We start from the raw sequence: 12,514 nt of genomic DNA on the forward strand, positions 1-12,514 counted from the left end.
AAAGTTTAAACTAACTAATTGATGTGAATTTATACGTATAGAATCTATAATTTTTTTTTAAAAAAAATTAAATATTTAGAAACTATATAAATTATAGAGATAAACGTCAAAAACATAATTTTTTTTTAAAAAATTTTTATATCCAAACTATTGAAAGTATGATTTTCATACCTAAACTATCACTTTTTAATTTGAGAAACACACCTCAGTAGTGTGTAATGCACTCTCTCGTTTATATAAAAAAACTTTGATACATAGCATTGGACATAGATAAAATATTTTATATACATAAAAAATTCATATTAATTAAAAATTAAAGATTACTATTCATATAAAATTTTTAATTATTTTACTTCTCTCACTACACCATCTCCTCCGCTACCCCTTCCCATGCGACAACCCCATCCTTTTCTTTAAAAAAAAATCATTTATAAATATTTTTAAATATTTCATGTTTCATCCTCCCCTCCCATGCGACAACCCCATCCTTTTCTTTAAAAAAAATTATTTATAAAATATTTTTAAATATTTCATATTTCATGCTCCCCCCCCCACCAAATAGAAATTGATACTATTTTATTTTTAAAAATCTACCCCATCATATATAATTTTTCGCTCCTAATATTTAATTTATTTTTTTTACGTTTTTCTTATTTTGTATTAGATATGCACGTACATATATTTTTAGTAAAAAATTTTACTAGTGTACCGAGTATAACATAAACAATTAAAAAATATAAAAAATTTTGTGGCAGCAAGTAAAAAATATTTTCGATATGTGTATTTAAACACTGAGAATAAATTAAAAGCGGAGAGAATATATTACATATACCATGATGAAAGTGGTATAAAAGAGAGATGTATGTTTCTCAAACAAAAAAGTAATAGTATAAAAATAAAACTCAAACTTTCAATATTTAGATATGAAACTCAAAAAAAAGCTATAATTTAAATTTATTTCGACACTTATCTCTGAATTATATTTCTGGTATTTGAAAAGATTATCATAAAATAAGATAACTTTCTATAAAGAGTAAAACGAATTAAAACAAAAATAATAAAAAAAAGAAAGAACAGGAGTCAGTAATAATTTCTTTCCCAATACAGCTTAGTTATGATTTAGTGTTATCCTTATTAGGTAAGGAGTCGATGGCTTATGTCATATTTTTCTGTTGGTTGAAGTCAATTTCTACGCATGCTGGCTCAAATCTCAATTGGATTATCTACGTTTTAAATTATTTGTCTGATTGTAATTCAATTTTATATTTTTTAGTGAAATATTACATTTTATGTATAAATTTTTTACTGATTGACGTGAGATGAAGGTCTTAGTTACGAGTAAGAATAAGATAAACATAACCAATATTTATGTAACATATTTTTTCTATTATAATTATAAAAAAAGTTAATTTTCTCATTTTTAAAGAGATGGGTGTTTTTAGCCAGTATGAATATGATGGTCGGCAGCAACATGTCTGTAGCTATAGAGACCACATAACTTGGTAGATTGAAAATGTTGTTTGATTGCAAAATAGTACACAAAAAAAAAGGTTCCCTTCCAATGAAGTGAATAACCACTGCAAGTAAAACTTCAGTTGTTGGAATTTTCTTGTGTGACAACCAATGCTGTGTTTCTCTAAGTAATGCAAACAAATACTGTATCTCTAAATTTCTGCTAAAAGATCACAAAATGAAATTCTACTACTTATAATTACAAAAAGTAATTATTCTGGCTTATTTCATTTAAATATTAAATTTCAGCTTTATCTCCAAACTGGCACATCCACTAAAAATGTTGTGGTTTTCATCATTTGAAACAGAATTCTTTTGACTGCTCTAATAAATTATTTGGGTAGACATCACAATTTTTATCAGATTTAAATTAGAATTTCTGAGATAAGTTTAATTTATTTAAATTTTTAACATATTTTTTTAAAAGATATATTGTATATTTCATAACAAGGTCGACATATTCTTGAAATCAAGAAATTAAGATATAAACAAATTTGTATTCAGAATCTTAACAACAATGATAATATATTCAATGATATCTCACTAAGTCGAATCTGAAAAAGGCAAAGTAAATACAAGTCACTAGCTCGTGAAAGTAGAAATATCATTTTTAAAAGACCTTCGATTTGAATACGTCAAACCCAATAATAGGAAGAAAAGGATGAAGAAACCAATAAAGAAAACTTAGCAGTAAAATTAGAAAAATAGTGCAGGGTCGACCAAAAGAAGCAATAACCAACAAATTAAAATAGAATGGTAGTCGAAACACAATAAAATAACATAAGACGATAGACACCAAAAGCGAGAACTATAAGTGTAGGATTAGTACTGTGACAAATACTAACAAGTCTAGATCCTCACAAGTAAGACAATATTCTACCCCTACTAATCTGGTACCCTAATATGTGAGATTCAGTCCTTTTTATCTAGTTTCATTTTCTTGATAATATAAATTTACATACTGTTCTCTTTAATCAGTTCTCTCCAATATTTTTTCGACTTACTTTGTCCTTCCACATACTACCTATAACCAGCCTCTCGTATCTCTTCACTGAGGCGTGTACACACATGCTTAAACTATTTCAACCACCCTTTCCTTATTTTATCCTTCCACTTCCACCTTCTCCCGCATAATTTTATTTCTAGTCTTATCATTCCTAATATATTCACATATTCATTTTAATATTCTTAATTAGAGACTCGCCTCCATTACGTCCACACGCCCCAAATTAATAATTGAAATCATTGTGGCAAGCAAAACGTCTACGTAGTGGCAGGCAGAATTCCAAAAGAATCCGTGCAGCCATTAGGCGGCATTCGGCAACCAATGGAGACAAGGTCTCTTCTATTGTCCTCACAATCTATTCAGTAAGAAAAAAAAACTCCCTCCGTCCGATATTTATATATAAAAAATTGTAATTTATAGAATTTTTTATATTATTTTAAAATATTAAAATATTTTTACTAAAAATATTAAATTAATATGATATAATTTAATTTTTGAAAAGATAAATAATATTGAACAGGGAGTATTTATTATTATTTGGTTTAATTTAAAAAAGTGAAATTTGGAACATTCTTATCTTGTTCGTAAGAGCTTTCTGGAAGAGTCTTATGAACGCCGCATACAGACGAATTCTTTTTATGAATTTAATGATATGCAGACACTGTCTCTCTTCCAACAAAGGATAAGAATCATTCTTCCCGCTCCCAAAGGGTAACCACTTTTTTAGGAATCTCTAATTTTCTTTTTAACTCTTTTTTATTTTCTACCCTCTATGTTATATTTATCTTTTGTTAATTAAATTTTATTTTACCTCTTGTTGATTTTTTTAAAATAAAACTTTTTAATCAATAGTTATTAGTAATATAAAATAAAAAAGAATAATAAGAAAAGCTTGTTCTCACGTACTCAATTAAATAACCATTTTCACGTACTATATTCTAACTAAAGATATATTCCCCCCGCAACTCACTCATTACATAACCCTCCTCCTTCCTTCTCCCTTTTATCACATTATTTTGTGAATTATTACATTTTTGTTTTGTATAAAGTTGGATAAATGGTAATACTGTGCTCTATGAGTTTATTATTATTGAATCAATAGGCAATTTATTTTTTTCAAGTTGTGAAACATAATGAATGAACGTCTTATATATTTTAGAAAATGTTTGTATTCTCATCACATTATTATTTAAGTCCTTTTATATTTTATGTTTAATTTATTTGTCTTATTTTTTTTAATCAAAATGTACAAAGATATATGCATATAAATATCTGGTTAACTAATTATGTACGAGGGTTCTTGATTTTCATTGTTGCTGGATGGCTGATTAGGATGTTTAGCTTGCTTCACCCGTGAATAAAAGAGTGGATGACAACAACTCAAATTACCAGACAAATGCTATGAATTATTTTTAATGTTTATCTGTTATCTCCTTTAAAATTGTATTGTCTTAGTTATTATTCAAAATTTTACATTACTTTAATTTATACTATTATTTAAACTTGTAAAGCATATTAACATGAGTTTGTTTAATGAAATTTGATTTTTATTGAGTGTGTTATTTAGTAAAATTATTTATTCATATTATATGTCACCCATATTTATTATTAATCTGAAATTTGATTTCATATCACAATATTTTAAATTCATACAAATTTAATTTTTAAAAGCGTGAGATCATATTGTGAAGGTTTTAAATCATCACAAAACGAGAATTTAAAAACCTTTACAAATTAAATAGTCATTTTATGGAGGATAATTAAAATTTCCATAAATATGCTCGTGGCAATGGTAATTGCAGCGTTTTCAGAAACCTCCACAATTCAATTTGTGGAGTCTCTAAACCGCCACAAATTGAAAGAATAACCCTCATAAATTGAGTGTTGTCTTGCTGTGAAAAAAGAATGACTTTTTTTCTAACATTTTAATTTCAGTTTTTCACGTGGCATGCTTAAAGCAATAAAATAAATTTGTTCATTTGATTTAACTTAAATTTAGGACCATAAAATTCAAAAATATTTTTTATATTCTTAAATTTCGTGTCAAATCAGTTGCATCAACGGTGACCTTTAACCTCCTTGGATGTGGATGGCTCGGCCCCGGAACTCATTTGTCAAACACTAGATTTTTTTCATAAATTTATAATTCCACTATAAAAAAACATATATATTTTGTAGTTTTTCTAATAATTATATTAACTTGTTTGTTCTTTTTCTTTTTTTAACTTCTTAAATCTTCTAGGCATTTCCATTGGCTTGCCGAAATTAGATTTAGCATAAAAAGGCTGCCTAGCGATAAATATTTTTTTAGTGTGTAATTTCATAATGTAATCTCAATCCAAATAATGGAGATCGGAATATCATGCAATCTGACAATTACTTTTTAGTTTTTTTTTTTTTTTTTGATAATGTATGAACGTGAACAAATACAATGCATGTGTATTTGAAGTCATCATTTTGATTTATGTATGCCTGCACCGCATTTTAATTTTTATAAAAGTTTATTTGTGTCGTATATGTATATCAAGCTATTAATATATATAAATTATAGTATGCATTTTTGTTTTGTAGGCTGGTTCTTAAAATTAATTGTTTACTCTAATTTTTATTTGTCCACAACTAAAAGAAAAGAAATTTTTACATGTCGTCATTGACGTATTACGAAAGTATATATTTTAAATTTTTATCTTAATTAACTTTTAAAAGCAAACACTAAAAGCTCAATTAATAAACTATTCTAATAAAATAATTATCTCAATTGCGATGTGTTGAGGAATTGACAAGTTGCATTGCAGTGCATTGAAGGAACTACTACAAAATTGTTATTAGTTAGTTATATAACAGATTTGTTAGTTAGTTAAGTTGGTTAGTAAATTGATTAGTTAGTTAATTACCATTAAGTAGTTAGTATAAAATAGTCATTTTACCTTCTTTGTAAGTAATCAAGCATATGAATGTTAAAGGCAGGCACGTTTTCTCTCATTCTTCTTCTTCTTCTTCTTCCCCTTCCTCTTCTTCTTCTCAACACAATCTTAGCAGCTTCATTGCACACTTTCATGGTGGATGCTTGATTCTAACATGGTATCAGAGCATTGATCAAGTGGATCTAGGGATTTCCTTCGTGGATTGATTGGAAATTGAGAGATTCTCTTGTTTACTGTTTTTCTCTTTCTGCAAATTTGTTCTTGTTTTCGATGGAGACTAATGAAGCTGTCATCGATACTCATATCAATGCTACTGTCATTGATTCTAATCGATCTAAGGATCAGCTTGGTATTGATTACCATCATCCTCTGTATCTTCATGCTTCCGATGCTCCTAGCTCAATGTCAATTGGTATACCACTTGTTGGGATGGAGAACTACTCAATCTGGCGTGAAGCTATGCAACTCTCATTGTTGACTCGTAACAAACTTGGTTTTGTAGATGGATCTATTAACAGAGGTACTTATGGACCTGCGTATGAATTGCTGTGGGATCGTTGTAATGCGATTGTTAAGTCATGGTTTATGCACAATGTGAGTCGAGATCTGATTAATGGAGTGCTTTTTCGATCTAGTGCTCATATGATATGGGAGGATTTACGTGAACGATTTGATAGAGTTACAGCATCACGAATGTTCTTGTTGCACAAGTCAATTTTCTCTTCAGTACAGGGTACTTCATCAGTTTCTACATACTATTCCAAATTGAAGGATCTTTGGGATGAGTATGATTCGTTGATGCCTCCACCCTGTTGCGACTGCACTAAGTCTAAAGATTATGCAACACATCTTCAGTATCAAAGGTTGTTGCAGTTCCTTATGGGACTCAATGATGGATATTCTACTGCTAGAAGTCAAATTTTGATGAAATCTCATGTTCCAAATGTTAACCAAGCTTATGCAATGATATTACAAGATGAAAATCAAAAACTAACAGCAGGTAGTGGAGGTATGGATCCTACTGCTTTATTCACTGCTAGAGGTTCGAACAATAAGCCTAAGAAATATGGAGTGGAATGTGACTTTTGTCATGTTCAAGGACACACTAGGGATAAGTGTTTCAAATTAATGAAGTGTAGCCATTGTCAACTTACTGGTCATTTGAAAGAGAAATGTTATAAGTTGATAGGTTATCCACCTGATTTTAAATCGAAAAGAAAGGATTTATATGCTGGTACCAATCTAGTACAAGCTGAAGGGAATGCATCAAATGCTATACCAGCTACATCTATTACTTCTCCTATGTTCACTCATGAACAATACATACGACTTCTGGGATTGTTAAACACTGAAGGGGAACAAAATGCTAGTGCATACATGGCAGGGATATCCTCTCATACATCTGAAGTTAATCCTAATTGGATTATTGACACAGGTGCTACTAATCATATGGTTGGTAACTCACATCTGTTAGTTGGTGGAACTGAAGTAGGGAACACAGGAAAAGTGCAGTTACCTAATGGGGAGTCTACTGATATTTCACATGTTGGTAGCAGTCATCTGGCAGGAGGTGATGTTCTTAAAGATGTGCTATATGTGCCAACATTCAAGTTCAATCTATTGTCTGTTTCTAAGGCTACTAAACAGTTGAACTGTTGCATTTCTTTCTATCCTGATTTTTGTACATTTCAGGATCTCTCCAATGGGAGGGTGAAGATGATTGGTAGAGAACAACATGGACTTTACTTGTTGAAAGAACATAATGTCAATGGCAATTCGATTACCAGTCATTCTTTAGTTGCACAGAAGCTGCCAAACTCAGAACTCTGGCATAGAAGAATGGGTCATGTACCATTGCCAGTCTTGAAGAAGCTTCCTAGCATTTCTAATTCATGTAGTAGTGCATTAGAACAATGTGATATATGCCCTATGGCCAGGCAGACTAGAATTCCTTTCACACATAGTCTTACTGCATCTACTACTTGTTTTGAATTGATCCATATGGATGTTTGGGGACCTTACAAAATCACTACTTATAATGGCATAAACTACTTCCTTACTCTAGTGGATGATTACTCTAGATGGACTTGGGTTTTTTTGCTCAGACTCAAGTCTGATGTATCCAGTATACTCAAAACCTTTCTTGCTATGCTTTTGAATCAGTTTGAGAAACATGTGAAAGTTTTCAGAACTGATAATGGTTCAGAGTTTTTTAACAATACATGTGGTGAATTATTCAAAACTCATGGTATTCTGCATCAAAGTTCATGTCCATATACTCCACAACAAAATGGAGTAGTTGAAAGAAGGCATAGACATCTTTTAGAGACAGCCAGAGCTATCAAATTTCAAGGCAATTTACCATCCAAATTCTGGGGATGTTGTGTTGAGGCAGCTGCATATATACTTAATAGAGTACCCTCTACTGTTTTGAAAGACAAGTCACCATTTGAAATGCTTTATGGTCGAGCACCCTTTTTGTCACACTTGAGGGTCATTGGCTGTCTATGTTATGTAACAGTCATGCCCAAGCAAGATAAGTTTGGTGCAAGAGCTGTTAAGTGTGTTTTTTTGGGATATGGTTTATATCAAAAGGGATACAAGGTGTATGACTTGGCTAAGAAACAGGTCTTTATCAGTAGAGATGTTATGTTTCATGAATCTTGTTTTCCATTTTTATCTAAAGATTACACAGAGTTTCACTCTGTAACATCAGACCATGAGTTCTTCCTGCATCTTGATTCTCCTGATCATATTCCACCACCTACACAATCAGTTTCTAGTCTTCCTGAACTTCTTAATACGTCTACTTTTCCTTTTATTGAATCATCCTCTGTTAGTGTTGATACTCAGTCTTCTACTGACTTACAATCAACATCCACACTTCATTCTTCTGAAGTTGTGTCTTTTCCTACATCTAGAAAATCTACAAGATCCATCAAACCTCCAATCTGGTTGAAAGATTTTGTTGTACCTACAAAAACTTCTACTTCTACTTGTCTGTATTCTCTTAGTGATGTTATGAACTATGAATCCTTATCTCCTACTTATCAGAGTTTTATTGCTAAATTCTCTGCTGATATAGAGCCTAAGTCCTATGCTCAGGCTGCCAAAGATCCTAGATGGGTTGAGGTAATGGAGTTAGAAATTCAGGCCTTGGAAGATAATCATACAAGGGAGATTGTGACTTTACCTACTGATAAAATAGCAATTGGTTGTAAATGGGTGTTCAAGATAAAGTATAAAGCTGATGGCACAGTTGACAGATTCAAAGCAAGGTTGGTGGCTAAGGGTTATAGCCAACTTGAAGGCCTTGATTATCAAGATACATTTTCCCCCGTGGTTAAAATGGTTACTGTAAGGGTAGTGATTTCCTTGGCTGCTACCAGAAAATGGTCTATTCATCAGATGGATGTATACAATGCTTTCTTACAAGGTGATTTGGAAAGGAAGTTTACATGATTATGCCACCAGGTTTTTTTCACAACTACAAAGCTACACATGCTTGCAAACTAGTCAAATCTCTTTATGGTTTGAAGCAGGCTTCTAGACAATGGAATGTGAAATTAACCACAACTTTGCTCTCCTTTGGCTATACTCAAAGTCCTTTGGATTACTCCTTGTTCATTAAACAGTCTGCAGGAAAGATTGTCATCATTCTTGTATATGTTGATGATTTATTAATCACTGGTGATGATCTAGATATGATTCAGGACACCAAACTCAGTTTGCATTCTCATTTTAAAATCAAAGATCTTGGTGAGCTTCGATACTTTCTTGGAATTGAATTTGCTAGAAGTACTGAAGGTATAGTCATGCACCAGAGGAAATATACTCTTGATCTTATTTCTGACTTTGGGTTATCTGGAGACAAGCCAGCTAATTCACCACTTGAGCTACATGAGAAACTTACATCTACAGAACTTGATTGTCTTATAGATACTAAGGATGATCATTTACTCACTGATATCAGCTCCTATCAACGACTTATTGGAAGATTGTTGTATCTTACTCATACAAAACCTGATATCTCATTTGATGTCCAGACATTAAGCCAATTTATGCATTCTCCAAAGCTATCTCATATGACTGCTGCTACTAGAGTTGTTCGATACCTCAAGAAATCTCCTGGTCTAGGAATTTTTCTTTCTTCAGATTGTGATTCCACTTTAACTGCATTCTGTGACGCTGATTGGGCCTCATGTCCTAATACTCAACGATCAGTTACTGGTTATTTGATCAAATTTGGTTCTTCACCTGTTTCGTGGAAATCAAAAAAACAATCCACCATTTCTCGTAGCTCAGCTGAGGCTGAATATCGCAGTCTTGCATCTACTGTGGCAGAAATTGTATGGCTTGTAGGCTTGTTTACAGCACTGAATGTCAAGATACCTCTTCCTGTACCATTACATTGTGATAGCAAATCTGCTATTCAAATCGCTTCTAATCCTATTTTTCATGAGCGCACTAAGCACATCGATATTGACTGTCATTTCATTCGCGAGCGAATACACACTGAACTGATATCTCTTCATCATCTCTGCACTTCAGAGCAACAGGCTGACATTCTCACCAAAGGCTTAGTTTTCCGTCAACATTCTTATCTTCTTTCCAAGCTAGGAATGAAAAATATTTTCATAGCTCCTAGCTTGAGGGGGGGTGTTGAGGAATTGACAAGTTGCATTGCAGTGCATTGAAGGAACTACTACAAAATTGTTATTAGTTAGTTATATAACAGATTTGTTAGTTAGTTAAGTTGGTTAGTAAATTGATTAGTTAGTTAATTACCATTAAGTAGTTAGTATAAAATAGTCATTTTATCTTCTTTGTAAGTAATCAAGCATATGAATGTTAAAGGCAGTCACGTTTTCTCTCTGTTTTCTCTCATTCTTCTTCTTCTTCTTCCCCTTCCTCTTCTTCTTCTCAACACGATCTTAGCAGCTTCATTGCGCACTTTCATGGTGGATGCTTGATTCTAACACGATGATATAAGAAACGTATCAAATTTAAATATTATAAGTGAATATCAGCGGAATAAATATTTAATCAGAAATAAATATGTGATGCAAATAATTATTTACATCTTAGTTGTTCCCCTTTTTTTATTTTTAAATTTTCTTGGCAATTACGTTGGATTGCTGACAACTTTTTTTTTTTGTTAATGAGAAGAACATGAAATAGAGTATTATTTAATTCATAATGTGATCATGATCCCTATAATGGAGATCGGAATACTATGAAATTTAATAAATATTTTATACAATTACAGTTGCGCATATATATTGCTCAGCAACAACATTTTTGCAGTCTTGGATTTTTATTGAGCATACGTGTGTGATTATGTCATTTATTTTGTTTGCTTAAAGAGGTGGATCAATAATATGGTGACTTAAAATTAAAATTAGGGCTTACAAAATCGAATTGAAAATAAAATTTACTAAATTGAGTTAGATAGAAAAGATTTGATTAGTGATTTAGTTTGATTTGGGTTAGAAAAAATTTGATTATATTTGGATTGACTTGGTTTTAACTATTAAATCAAATCTAGATCCAACCAACTCAACATTATATATATAATTTTAAAATTTTATTTTATACATAAAAATGTTTACTTTGATATAATTTTTAAACAGTTCTTAAACTTTTTCATAGTTCTATATATCATTTCAAGTTTGAAACTTACAATTCTGAACGGTCCAATAAAGATTAAGGTCCAACGATGTTGGTAATTATAATAAAGCTTAAATCAAAATCAAATTAATAAAAATATAAAAAAATCTATGCAACACTAAGAATGACAATAATATTAAATATTTGTTTATTTTTTTAGTTTTACATTAGTTTAGACAATTAAAATACATAATCTAATTTTAATTTTCTTTAAAGTCAGGTAACTAATGCGTACTAAACTCATTTTAGCGTGATTTAGTACTTTTAAATTATGATTATTTTCATTATAACTTGTTAATTTGTAATATTTATTTTACGCAATTTCATTATCTTTTTTGGTTAGATATTTTAGTGTCATTAATCATATTATATTTTATATTATTTTTTAAAGAACATCTTATATAGTTGTATTTTGATAAAACTAAAAAAATATTTAAGGAACAAGTAAATTATATATTTGTACAAATACATTACCAAAAATATCTGAAGTTCTAAAAAACCCAAAAAACACCGAGGTTGAAAATCAATTTTATTGATTTAATTTATAAATTACAAAATATGACACAAATAATTTTATTTGATATTTAGAAAATCTGAATTAATCCGATCATATACAAACATATCTTATATTTCTTATTCTACCCCCGCATAAATCCCCCATTCTGCCAACTTAATATTTAAATTGGCAATAAGCAACATCCAAAGCATAAAATAGAAAAAGGATATAAACTTTAAGAAAATATTTTTTTCAATTATTTTAATGCTGCAAGCAAAATATTTAATAAATGAAGCCAGCATAAAAGCATATAGTATCAACTACTGAAGCACTCGACTGTTCAGCGAACTTTACGATTTCAAGAAGCAAGAATTTGTAAAAACTTGAAGCATTAACACGCACCCGTCTCACCTTTGCGTTGTATTATTATAATTTTATTTCTACTTCTCCCACCCGCATCTGCTTGTTAATCTCTAATTTTTTCGTTTAAATTTATATGATATCATCTGATCAGATACAAAATTTAACAGAACGCAAAAAATTTTTCAAATGTATGCAGTGGTGTAGCCACACTTGTGTCAGGATATTCAATTGGATACTCTTTGTCGGAATATTATATCGTATATACAAGAAAAATGATAAATCAAGTATTTAAATAATATATTTTTGACATCCTTAACATAACAATATGATGTAATCTAGTGGTTTCAGGCGATTTCAAAGAGTAAAGATACACAAATTTAAAGTGTTTGAGTGTTTGAATTTCACGAGTGGCAATTTTTTTCCCCCACTTTTTAAGAAGAGCAGATTCACTTTAGCACTTGAATACTCTTTGTCAAAATCTTAGCTCCACCACTGAATGTATATCTATTTAAGATAAATTTAAATATTTATATAAATTATAAA

This window comes from Solanum lycopersicum, chromosome 3, assembly GCF_036512215.1.
Source record: "Solanum lycopersicum chromosome 3, SLM_r2.1".
Taxonomy (NCBI): Eukaryota; Viridiplantae; Streptophyta; class Magnoliopsida; order Solanales; family Solanaceae; genus Solanum; species Solanum lycopersicum.